Source organism: Ambystoma mexicanum, chromosome 1p (assembly GCF_040938575.1).
Source record: "Ambystoma mexicanum isolate Mex_15411 chromosome 1p, UKY_AmexF1_1, whole genome shotgun sequence".
Classification (NCBI taxonomy): domain Eukaryota; kingdom Metazoa; phylum Chordata; class Amphibia; order Caudata; family Ambystomatidae; genus Ambystoma; species Ambystoma mexicanum.
The window spans coordinates 28,769,097-28,782,888 of NC_090921.1; positions in this window are offsets into that span (position 1 = coordinate 28,769,097).

Genomic DNA, 13,792 nt, shown 5'->3' on the forward strand with positions numbered 1-13,792 from the left:
GCTGTTGCAACAGGAACCAGTCCCACATGGTCCCTGGAAATGCATTTCTACGGATTTCATTGTGGAGTTACCGGTTTCCCGAGGCTGTACCTGCATAATGGTAACCGTAGACGCCTTCTCGAAACTTGCACATTTTTCTCCATTGACAAAGATCCCGTCTGCCTCGGTCATGGCTGATGTATTCCTCAAGGACATTTTTAGGCTACATGGGCTTCCTCAAAAGATAATTTCAGACAGGGGCAGTCAGTATACCTCCAGATTCTGGTCAGCATTGTGCAATTCATTGGGCGTTGAGAGAGCCCTTTTGTCGGGGTTTCACCCCCAGACAAATGGACAAACCGAGAGGTTAAATGGTACCTTAGAGCAATACTTAAGGTGTTTCATCAATAAACAGCAAGACAATTGGGTGGAACTGCTTCCCACAGCAGAATTTGCATACAATAACGCTGTCCACACGGCTACAGGAATTAGCCCATTCTTTTGTACCTACGGATACAACCCACAGTCCATAGTTCCGAGTTTCTGGGAGGAAACTAACATTCCTTCTTTGGAGAACACCCTTGTGCAGATCAAGGAGGCCCACAACACGCCCCGTCGGAGCCTCTCTAAGGCTAGCAGACATTATAAGGAGCAAACCGACAAACACCGGAGTCAAGTTCCTGCCTGGGACAAGGGCTCCAAAGTCATGCTGTCCACCAAGTTCCTTCCTCGATGGGTTCGGCCTTCGAAGCTTTCATCCCGCTACATTGGACCCTTCGAGATAACTTCAAAGATAAATCCTGTGGCTTTCCGCCTCAAGTTGCCAAAGGGACTCAGGCGGATTCACCCCGTGTTTCACTCATCTCTCTTACGTCCCTTTGTGCCAGATACCCGGAAACAAGCATCCCCCAGGCTATGGACTTTGCCGGTTCCAGCCGTTGAGGAATATGAAGTTTCTCAGATACGGGACTCCCGTTATCATCGGGGACGTCTTGAGTATCTCGTACATTGGAAAGGGTATCCCTCCTCAGAAGACACTTGGGAACCGCATTTCCACATCCACTCTCCTCAACTGTTACACAAGTTCCACCGACTACATCCAGAAAGGCCGGGAGGGAGAAGCCTTCGGAGGGGGCATACTGTCACTGCCGCCGGCGACTGGTGTTTGTGGCGAAGGTGGAAACAAGGATGCCATTGAAGTGTTCCGTTACGTTCCTTCTCACCTACCAGACTCGGTCTAGTTGTTTTCAAGATGGCCGCCGCCGTTTGTATATCTCACTCGGCTGCCGGCGGCTCGGCGCGTTGCAACTGAGTTCATTCCTCGCCCTGTTGCTTGCGCTAGTTTCCCTTCTGACGGTTTGCCTTTCTATTACGCCTTCCGTACTCTTCTTGTTTTTTCTCCTCCTCCCGTTTCATTTGGGCTCTTCCCCCCTTCTCTGGTTCCCACTTGCCTTCTCTTGTGTTTTGTTCCCGTGCTGATTTTCTGCTGCATATTCTTCCCTCTAGGACACACATACTCCCGGATTCTCCCGTTCACACTTGTCCTCCACCCCAAGGTTACCTACCTGTAAACCGCCCTATCTATTCTCTCGATCTGCAGAGACACGCCGACCTTACCATTTCCTGGGTTCTCGGCAGAGGACCCATTCAACCTACTACAGTGCAGACGACTTCCACAGCCTTCCCGACTACCTTGGATCCAGGGGTTTTTTGCCATTCCAGTGGCTTTTTCCCCTCTGGCTGTCGCGGAGGGGAGTCACCATGGGTTTTCTCTGTCTGGGAGTCAGGGTGGCTTCCTTCCGAGGTAGACCATATCTTCCAAAAAAGAAGAAGCCTTACATAGGACTTACCCGCCGGAAGAAACTGGACTATTCAGGTGAGGAGGAAGTGATTGGGGAGGGTTATCAATCGAGTGAAGACGAAGACATATCTGATCACCTAGCAAGTCCTGTAGCCCATAGCGCCAGTCCTGATATACTGAGCCCTTACCAACTAGACACAGTTCTGTGTGAGGATCCCCACACCTGGGCAACCTGCAAATAAGATAATAAACATGCACAGTCCATATATGGTTTAATCGAATCATATATCCTTCTATAAACGTTCTACTACCCCAATGTACCTGGTTTAGCAGAGTTCGACATCGGGTCGTCAACGGATCCTTCTTGAGTGAACTCTGTTTAAGGCAGGAGCCACAGATCGTTGAGATCCCTCAAAGAAAAGGGTGAACAATGGCATTGAGACAGCAGATTCGGTCCTGGCGGTGCTCGTCGACGATCAGTCGTGGACGTCCTGCAAAGAGGAGGCGTGTGGTGCACCTCGACGACAATAGTTTGTTGCCACAAAGAGTCAATGCAGAACATATGCCCAGCAAGGGCATTGGGTCGTCAGCATTTGGCGTCAGCGATCGGGACTCGACCACGGCTGGCTTTCAGATCTTCATTGACATCTTTGAGGACTTTGGGTGGCGGGAAACCCACTGGCGGATTCTCCTCGGTTCGGCGGCGACCTTGACTTTCTCCAGCGAGACAAAACAGTCGACGGTGATGAGCAAGGGAGTCCTTGATTCAAAGTGTTCTTAGGCAATGGAGCATTGCGGCTCCTGTTGACGAGATTACAGCAGTCCTCTGAACCTCGGTCAACGGTGGCAGACGTCGATGGCCTCGACGTCCTGGCGCTTCGCTTCAACTTCCTCGGTGGTCCCCGTCTCCGGTCAGCAGCCTTTCGATGACTGACATCCAGGGAGACTTGGTGAAGGTTAGCTGGTGCACGATGGTCCTGCATAGCTCGGGAAGAAGTTTCCTAGCCAGGTCCTCTCTTGGATCAGTTTCTTGAAGGCACAGCAGCTTTCAGATTGCATCGAAGTTAACCTTCTTCTGGCTCGGCTTCGAGATCAAGCATCACGTTTCGACTTCAGCTTCTGAGCGATTTCCATCAGCGAGAGGTCCCCAGATATACTGTTTGGTCTCATTCACTATACTGGGTCACACTCGGGCAACCAATCATTCAGAAGGGCACTCAGGCAGGCAGGAAGCCAATCAGTCTCATAGTGCATTCATGCCATTCTTCTCCCTCCAGACACACGGAACAAGGAATGTGGATTGGGACAAGTACCCAGCCATTCAGCACTCCACACTGCATTCATACCAGTTTCCGGCAGGGCTGTCTCATTCATTGTGTCAAACACCAGAAACCAGACACCCATAACATGCAATGAATATTGATCACACACTCCATTCACGCAGGTCCCACCCCAAGGGTGTACCCACAACATACAGTCATTGGGAAGGTTCCAGCCATATATGGAAGTTCCACCCAACAGCCAATCAGGGGAAGGGACAGAGTCAGGGCTTCCCAGTACTTTGGGAAAACAAGGTAACAGGCAATAGAAAGCAAGAGGCCACAGGGGCAATCTTGTCTCCAATCAGGAATCAACTGATTCCAATGGCAGGGCCTGGGTATCCCAAAATGGAGCATACTCCGAGCACCTGTCAAATTCAGCATGGAGCTTTAACCAGCCCACACCCTGCTCTGTGGGCCACATGCAGGTGCCTAAAAACATACCTGGGGTATATCCCAAGGGTCTGTTCACCAAACCAAAAAGTGGAAGAGCTGCTCTGCCAGGAGTCCCACATGGACTCCTCTGCAGAAAGTAACACAGAACTTGTTACGCTCACCTGGTCTCCGCAGTGGCACCGAACGAAGCTGGACTGCAGCAGACTCGTAGCGAAGTGATGAATGACTGCACTTGCCCACTTAGTTTCGTCTTTCTTACACAAAGGGTGATTTGCCTTAATGTTATGAAGGGCGGGCTCTCCATCCTGCGACTGTTTGCAGGGGTGTGTCGAGATACAGGGATCCAGTTAACTTCACTGATCCTGTAGCTTTATGGCAGAGTTCCAGACAACAAGGTAAGTTTTTATGCCAATACTAGATAGCATGAATTGGCCACAGTTCACTCTTGTGCCTTTTCTTTGCAGATTCCCCTTTGGGATGCACCAGATGAAAAGCGACTCCCCTCCGGAAATGAATGCTAAGGTAATTTTCTATACTTGCACGATGCAATAATATCTAAACAAGCGATATTGTTCTTCTGTGCAACTAATCTGCTGTCCCTTTTCTATTCTGCAGGTGTGGTGCCTCCGGAGCGAAGATCGTGTGTTGGTGACTTGTGGAACCGCAAGCGAATGCAGCTTCAGGTGAGTATCTATGCTGCGTGAGATTGAATGTCTTTAAAGAGGCGCAGCTCACCTGATGTTTTCTTTTCCTTTCAGCAGGTGCGGCAGCTCCGGGGCGGCGATCGTGTGTGTGGGCCTCAGTGGATCGCAAGAACGAACAGCATTCAGGTGAGTATCACGCTGCGCAATGCTCAATGTCTTTAAAGTGGTTCTTACTCTACACGGTTAACCTGGTGTTCCTTTTCTGCAGATGCAGACTCCTGGATGATCAAGATGGAGAATCAGGTAAGGGTCTTGTTCTAATCTTTACTTTCTCATTCCTTTGCAGGCACAGATCGCGATGACCAGGATGGGCGTGGCTGAAGACAGGACTGGAGCTTGCAGACGCGGTGAGCATTACGCTGCAGGAGTGCAGAATAACGTGAAGTGTGTTCTGTTCTGCGGGCATGCTTTAAATAGCTTCCCAGAAGTAGTTCCCAGGTAAAGTAGTCCCTTCAACCACACCCTATCAAATAGCCCCCCTGTAAAGTAGTCCTTTCAACCAGCCTCAGACTGGGCTGCACGTGGTTCTGTTACTCAGTAACCTGCCTTGCCTGAGAAGGCAGTATGAGCCTGGCGCCAACGGCGCCAGGACTGAGTCCAGGAAGCCCTTAGGCAATCCTTTGGGTCCTGAAAGGTCCCCATGGGTGCCAGTACCCTGGGCAGGTTGGTCTGCTCCTGTTGTCTGGGGCAAGCACCGTGACAGAAGTCACATGATAAAGTACTACAGGACAAGGACATGAAGGCCCTGTCCCTCCAATGCATTTCCAGCATCACACTCACCACTCCCAACACTCTGGAGCCTACACCACCCATGTCACCACCCTCGGCACCCGCATGCTGCCCCCTCATTGCAGTAACCATTGTTCAACTACAGGTCCGAGGACATCATCCAAGCTCTCATTCAACATCACCTGTGCTTTCCACTGACCTATACCACAGCCCTCCCACCTCCCCCACCACTCCACTCCTTGCCAGTCATTGACCCAGTGATTCCCATGCAGCTGATAATGGCCACCCATCAAGCACAACCCTCCACAAGATGCTGGACCTACTATGGTGCCTTGCGCTCCCAACATGTCGCACACAACTCTCCTTCTCTCACCTTGGCACCAGACACCAACCCCACATCACTGGCAAATGATGACAACTCAGCACATCACAGCACATCAGCACCTACCGTGCCCACAGTTAGAATGCTCCCACCACCTAGCAGTGCATACCTCAGATCCCAGCATCCCACACGGATCTTTAACTCCCCCATGGTAGGAGCACGCATTGCAAATCGCAGAAGCAGCACAACCACCCCAGCTTCCCTCCCACCACTATGACTTCACTTACATTCTCCACCCAAGCGCCCTATCCACCCATTACCACCACCCAACAGTTATCATGTGCACTTTACAATGCATGCTCTATCATCGCTCACGCCACGGATGTCAGGGACTGAATCACCAGCCATAACCTAGACATCCTGACAATGACAGAGCTGTGGCTCCATCCTGCTGCAGGCCCAGCAGTCTCAATCGCAATCCCGGTTGCAGTACTATCCTCCGTTGCGACCACCCCTCACACAAAGACAGCAGTGTAGCCCTCATTTATAGGGACATGTTTACCTTCAAGCTGAGGGAGAGAAGAAACCAAGGAGCCCAGCTGGAACTGGAGTCGAGTGACGAGGCTTTGCATAAAAGCTTGAGCCGGCGAACACGTTGCAGGATACATTGTATCAGCATCTGAGTTCATGTACATGAAATCTGAATATGGCAAGCGCTGAATAAACCAGTGGAACGTCATCAAAGCGGTTGGGTGCAGGCTGGACGCATGCTATCGATACTGCAGTGCAAACAACGCTGCAGTGACTGTGCAAAGCGTTACAGTAGCAGGAAAAGGAATAGAAGAGAACGCCTGCTCCTGATGAGTAATTGGTACGGGAACAGTGCGATAGAAATGCTCGCACACAGATGAAGAGCTGATGCTCAACACGGGCTGATTATTGTATTGATGAACTACCATGAAAGTTGGAAACCACTGAGCGCTCGCTGGGGGGCAAGATCTTTCTAGGGCCAGCACAGCCTGGGTGCGCAGTGACAAAGTTGAAGCAGGGCACGCTGCAGAAGAGGACAGTTGCCAGTAAGCTGGGCCAGCTGTGCGTACCTTGGCAGAAGAGCGGATGCACTGACCAACCAAAGCCCATTGTGCAACGCCACGGAGGAGGAGAGTGGAGGAACTAAGCCCCAGACAGGGGCTGCCAGGTAGTAAGCCCTGAAACCTCAGCAGACCGTTGCCAGAGGACGCACCTCCTATAATAGAGAGGCTCGGCAGAGGACATTCCGGGATAAGGTGAGGGGCAGATGCTGTTGTGACTTTTGATAGGCGTACTGAACACAGCACAGATACCTCCCAGCCTCCCTGTTTACAGGGAAGACCCGGAAGTGGAATACCATCGGGGGCGCTGAGTCGGGGCTTGAGCACTGGACTGAGGAAGTGCTAGGGCCCCCACTGATTAATCAAGAGCAGGCAGGGCTGAAAGGCCAGTGAGTAAGAGCTGCAGATCCCGCACGTGGTGCACCCGCATACCATGGAAAAGGTGTAAACATCAGGAGGCACCACCGGAAGCCCCGCACTAGCGAGATTAGAGCCGCGGGCCGACACAAGAACCAATACACAACTGATGAGATGCAACCTTGTGCAACAGATGGGCAGGGCCGGGGACGCCCAGTACAATGGCTGTTTAGGGGAGCAAAGGTAAAGGCAAACTGCCAACAATGGACATTTGCACTAAACCGCAGCAGTCCACAACCACGCCTGCACAAGCCATGGCCACTAGGCCGGGAGAGACAACCTCGCCTAGGGGCGACCACCTGATCCTTGCAGCCATCACGGAACTGAAATCCTTGTGGGGGACTGCAAAGGCAGATCTGAAAGCGGCACTGGAAACTAAGATCGACGCAGTAGGGATAGAGGTCAACCTACTGAGACAGGATGTAAGAGCATTGGCGGAAAGGACGAGTGGTTTAGAGAGCGCTGTGAAAACCAACACGGATTTCAGCATCACCAACCCTAAGGAGGTCCACATATTGAAAGAACAAGTGTCCAACCTGGAAAATCGAGCGGAGGCGGAAGGGCGAGCAAGGTGCAATAATATACGTGTGGTGGGTCTACCAGAAGGAGAAGATGGCCCGGACCCTACAGACTACGTGGAGAACATGTGGAGAACATGATAATCCAGGAAATTGGGCTAGCAAGCACTCCCAGGGGTTCGCGATTGAACAGGCACACATGGCCCAGACAAGGAGGCCTCAATCTGGGGCTCCTCCCCGTGCAATCATAGCAAAGATATTGAATTACAGAGACAGGGAAAAGATCCTGGAATTTTTTCAGAAATGTGGAATAACGCGGGCATCGGCGACTGTCACCGCATACCCGGATTACAACATGCTGGTGCAGAGACAGTGCTACAGCTACGTGGCGGTGAAGAGAAGACTGCAACATATTCGGCGTATGCCAGAGGGGTGATTACTTGGGTAGCACCGCAGGTCCCATTTCAGTTAATACAGTCCACGGTTGAAGAGGATGGGAGGGTGGTGGCAATACAGGGGCTGGTGGAAAATAAAGAACTATGCATTTTAAATACATATGCCCCGAATCAGGACACAGTGACATACTTCAAGACCCTATACAACACATTGAGCTTGCATCTGGAGGGGGGGTGGTGATCTGGGGCAGGGACTTTAACTGCACATTAAACCCGAAGGTAGACAGGTCAGATGAGAAGCAAGACAGGCCTGCCCCTGCTGCCAGAACCCTGCAAACTCTGTTGACAGAATTTAGGCTAGAAGATACATGGAGGGTGCACCATCCACAAGACAGAATATTCGCATTACTCTGCTCCACAGAATTTGTACACAAGACTAGACTATATGTTTGCCACGCAGGAGGTGATGGCTGAAATCGTACAGACAGAATACAAGGCAAGGGTCTTATCGGAACACTCGCCCTTGGTTCTAACATGGCAATACCGACCTCCAAGGGCCAGGATACCAACGTGGCGACTTAGAGCTGAAGCACTGAAAGATACAATGTTTAGAGAGGACCTGAGAGAAGAAATTATAAGTTACTTTGAGACCAACACAGGAAGTGTCGAGTCGGCCGGTACACTATGGGAAGCTTTCAAAGTGGTGGTGAGAGTGATAGCCATAGCCTAGTCCAAAGGGAACTGTAGAAGGCAGAAACCAAGCTAGAAAAAGTCTTGGGCAGCGGAGGTAGCACTAAGGAAGATGCTGAAACAATAAGCCGACTACAACAGGAGTGTGCAGGACATTGGAAAAGATTATGCAATTTGAACTATAAAAAGTATGTAGAGAGGCAACACGTGGACGGAGACAAGCCGGGGAGGATGTTGGCATGGTTGTATAAAAGTGAAACCCCCAGACCTGCGATCAGAGCAATAACGGGGGAGGATGGGCAATTAGTGGACACCCAAGAGGGCGATAACCAAGAGTTCCATGAATAATATCAAAGATTGTATGGGGATGAAAAAGGGAGTGACAGCAGGGAGATAATGGATACACTGGAGGACATAGGTATGCCACAAATAAGCGCGGCGGAACGAGAGGATCTATATGCCCCAATCACACTAGAAGAACTAGAAGAGGTGGTAGTAAAACTACCCACCAGTAAGACCCTGGAGGCGGACGGACTCCCTAGTGAGTTATTCCACTCCCCAAACCCAATAAATCAAGCAAGGATTGCAGATCGTTTAGACCGCTATCAATGCTGAACCAAGATAGCAAAATGCTTAAGGTGGTGTTGGCAAATAGAATGAAACGGATCATTAACAAATTAATACACTACGATTAAACAAAATATGTCCCGCGCAGCAACATATCTGACAACCTCAGACAACTTCACCAGGTTATAGAGCATACAAAAGGGGACTCGGGTGAGATGGCAATTGTATCGCTGGATGCAATAAAAGCCTTTGACTCTGTCAAATGGCCCTGGCTAACTGCAGCCCTGTCTAACTATGGGATAGGGCCGGGGTACTTCAAATGGGTCAAACTACTGTAAAGTGCACAGCTAGCCAGAGTCAAAACGGAGGCGGTCATTTCTGGAAGGTGGCAATTGAGTAGGGGTACTAGACAAGGATGCCCGTGGTATCCAATGCTGTACATTTTAGCACTGGAGCCCCTGGCGATATACTTGCGGCAGCAGTATGAGGTAATAGGGATTAGCATAAAAGGGGAGCCGCATTTGGTCTCACAATATGTGGACGATATGCTGCTGTACTTACGATATCCTGAAGAAAACCTCCAATATATCCTGGAAGTGATGGAGCGATTAGCATCGCTATCTGGCATAGCAGTGAATCCCAGAAAATCATGCATAGTCCCACTGGGGAGGTATATAGGAATCCCACGGGATAAATTACCATCCGAGGGGATTGGGTCCTCTAACATATTCCATATCAATGACAGTAATCACCACAGCTGTGCTGCTTCGGAAAATCTTTCTGCGTCCTGCGTTGATGACGTCGATACGCCGCCCTCGAGGACCTCCTCCGCCGGCCGAAGTCACTGGATGTTATAAGTAGGACGCACAATGCTGTAGCCTCAGTTCTGTTTTTTCCGTGAACGTGTTCGCTTCGGAGATCTCGGCGCGTCTCGACTCTTTGGAGTTTCTGTTCTTTCTCGGTTCTTCAAACCTATTAGTTTGTGAAGTTATCCTAAATTGTGATGTTTACCTCGTCTTCCACCCCGCGTCCGGGCTTTAAGAAGTGCAGGGACTGTGGGTCCAAGATGTCGGTGACGGACTCGCACGATGCCTGCCTCTGGTGCCTCAGGCAGGCCCATGACACGGATGATTGTGTCGACTGCCAGTCGCTTATGTCCAAAGCATTGCGGGAGTGCAAGAAGAAACTGTCGGTAGGTAAGGTGTCCAAGCCACGGAAGTCAAGGTCTGCAGGGCTTTCGACGGACGATTCGAGGGGCGACTCTCCGCATCGTCGTCGGAAGTCCAGTGGGTCTCGGTCCTGGAGTAGGTCCGGCCACGCCTCTGCCTCTTCGAGGCACTCCCGGAAGCGCTGTCATCGGTCGCCTTCCCCGTCCTCATCCGAGGACTCTGCCCGTCGGCGGGTCGCTTACCCACCAAGCATGCGACGCCGGAGGAATGAGGTTCCTTCGGTAAGAAAATGCTAGCAATTCTCGAATTGCAGGGCACTGGTCCGTCCGTGCCTCCAAGCGGGGTCGGTTGTGATCGGTCGAGAGACACCGCTCGCACGCCTTCGGGCTTGGGTGGTCGGCGCGATTCGCGCGAAAGGTCCCGCTCGGACAGGGGGAATCGTTCTCGTCATGCCCGTTCCAGGTCCCGGTCCTCAACACGCTCGAGACCGTGTGCACCTGTGGTGTCTTCGAGTAAGACGTCCACGCCTGTGGCTCCGAGGCCATCGACAGATTCTTTCTAGGCTCCGCCTCCAAAGAAGTCGTTGATGCCATCGGCACCCAGGCTGTCGAGGGACATGCTCGGGGCTCCGCCCTCGAGGCCTGTGTCGACACCGTTAGTGCTGTTGGCGCCGCGTTCGTCGTCGATGCCGATTCACACGACACAGAGGGCAGGTCCGTGATAAAATCTAGTGACAAGGTGTGCCAAGGTGCTGGTGGAATGTCTAAGGGTTGAAGTAGACCGGCGGATTTGGTTTTTTGACCTTTTTTTGGGCGCAAACTCCACAGGACATCACAAATGATTTAATATCCTTTTGCCAGGACGGCCACCAGAATTGTCTTTTAATTTTTTCCTCTGTTTTGGCAATGCCAGGATGTCCTTCCATCAGAGTATCGTGATGACGGGAAATAACCAGTTCTTGCAATTCCTTTTCTGGCAAAAATAAACGTCCTTGGAAGTAAGGTAAGCCATCGTTGATTGAAAAGGCAGACCCCCTTTTGATCCAATCCTGCAAGGCTGAAGAGTCCAGGAATAGTTTTACCCGTGCTTGAACGTCTTCAAGGGTTTGTAAAGTGGTTATCCCCAAGATTCTTTGTTCGGGAATTATCGGCACAGGTTCTGAGTTTGTGTCCATTTCTTCCATTCCAATTCGAGATAGCGCCTCCGCTTTGCCATTCTTACAGCCAGGACGGTAGGTGATTACAAAATCGAACTCCGCAAAGAATAAAGCCCATCGGAGCTGTCGTGAAGACTGAGCCTGGGCAGTTTTTAAATATTGTAAATTTCGGTGATCAGTGATCACGGTGATGGTGTGCCTGGCGCCAAGAAGATAATGCCGCCAAGCCTTAAAGGCGGACTTAATGGCTAATAATTCCTTATCGGTGATTGCATAATTTATCTCCGGCGGCGAGAACTTTCTGGACCAAAATGCTACGGGGTGCAGTTGGTTGGTTTCGGGGTCTCTCTGAGACAGGACAGCTCCCATGGCTAAGTTGGATGCATCGGTTTCGACTATATATGGGAGATCAGGACGCAGATGTTTCAAAATAGGTGCGGACGTAAATTTAGCTTTTAATTCCTGAAAGGCCTGTTCAGCTTCCTCGGTCCATTCAAAACGTTTATTCTTCCGCAAGAGTGCAGTGATGGGTTGCACCACCCGTGAAAATTCTGGGATTAACCTGCGATAAAAATTGGCAAAACCAAGCATGCTTTGGACACCTTTCACCGAACTAGGTGATGGCCATTTGAGGATGGCATCCACTTTCCGTGAGTCCATTCGGACCCCTTTAGGTGTCAGGATGAATCCAAGAAATTCAACCTCGGTGGTATGGAAAATGCATTTCTCCAGCTTTGCAAACCGTTTGTGCTGGCGCAATTTCTCAAGGACGGCTCTGACATGTTTTCTGTGATCAGATTCCGAAGAGGAGTACACCAGAATGTCATCGATATACACGACAACACAGACGTCGATGAGTTCCCGAAGGACATCGTTCATGAAGAATTGGAAGGCAGCAGGCGCGTTGCACAACCCGAAAGGCATCACCTGGTATTCGAATAGTCCATATTTTGTACGGAAGGCCGTTTTCCATTCGTCGCCTTCTTTAACTCGTACCAGATGATAAGCCCCCCGGAGATCTAACTTGGTGTATATGCAAGCATCCTTCACCTGGTCAAGGAGTTCAGGGATCAAAGGCGGAGGGTAACGATTTTAAACAGTTATCTGGTTCAATGCGCGTTAATCGATACAAGTTCTAAGGTCGCCTTCTTTTTTTGGCACGAAGAACAAAGCCGAGGATGCCGGAGACTTTGACGGGCGAATGAAATCATTGGCTAGGTATTGATCTAAATATTGTCTCAAATGCAGATTCTCCGGCTCAGTAAGGGCATAAATCCTGCTACAAGGGGGTTGTGCACCGGGCACCAGATCGATTTGGCAATCGTACGATCTGTGAGGAGGTAACGTGTTGGCCTGTTCCTTTTGGAAGACGTCCTGGAAGTCTTGGTATTCCGGAGGTAGTTGCATGGAGACAGAGGTTACTGATGCTAGACTAACCTTCAGATTTTCTGGGTAGCAGGTTCGTGCACACTCTGGAAAGGTTATTCTCTTCGCTCGCCAATCAATTCGAGGATTATGTGTCTCTAACCAAGGGATTCCGAGTATAACCTGAAACTGTGGAGCCTTGATTACATCAAACACAACTGCGCCCCGATGGCCGTCCGGACCTACAAGTGTTACCTCAGCTGTGGAATGTGTTACCGGTCCCGAGGCAATTTCGGTTCCATCGACTGTGGTGATGACATCTTTGCTGGTTTTAGGACGCAGGGGGAGGTTAATCCTGGAGACCAATTCATGATCCACATAGTTTCCTATAGCCCCACTATCGATGTATGCCTTTATTGCATGCAACCGCTTAGGCTGTTCCGGATCTACGAGGACCATTGGCACAGTGAAATGCGAGGTCTGAGAGTTCGTTTTCAAGCTCGGCAAGCGGACTCCTACGCTTGTCGGGCGGGGTCGTTTCCCGATACAGAGGTTTCATGGATTTTTTCAGCGGCTCCTACCACCTTCCTGGGCGGCCTTGCCGGGCAATCTCGTAGAAAGTGTGCAGAGGACCCACAATAAAGACATAAGTGCATCTGCCGTCTTCTTTCACGTTCCTTTTGCGTTAAAGGTCCTTTAACTCCTCCGATTTGCATTAGCTCTGACGCTTCAGCCCCCTTGAGGTTAGCGTGGGTCTTGACTAACACCTGGGTCTCAAACTTGGACCGATCTGCTTTTCTGTTTTGCAGTCTGTGATCCAATTGGACCACTAAGTCTATATATTCAGAGCACTCTTGGGGCGTATTTACAACTTGGGCCAGGACATCTTTAAGTTCTCCGCGTAGACCTGGATAAAATAACGTGATTCTTTTATCCTCTGGCCACCCAGTTTCCACAAGTCTATTAAAGGTTGCAATGTAGGAAAGGAGGTCTTGATTGCCCTGTCGCAGAGACAGAAGTTCATCATCTAGAGCCTGCCCCTGGGAGTGACGAGCAAATAACCTTTCCATGCTTGCTTGAAATCTTTGAAAATCACGAAGAATCGGGTTATCTTGAGTTACCAGTGGAACTGACCAATCGGCAGCACTGCCGCTGAGATATGACAATACAAAGG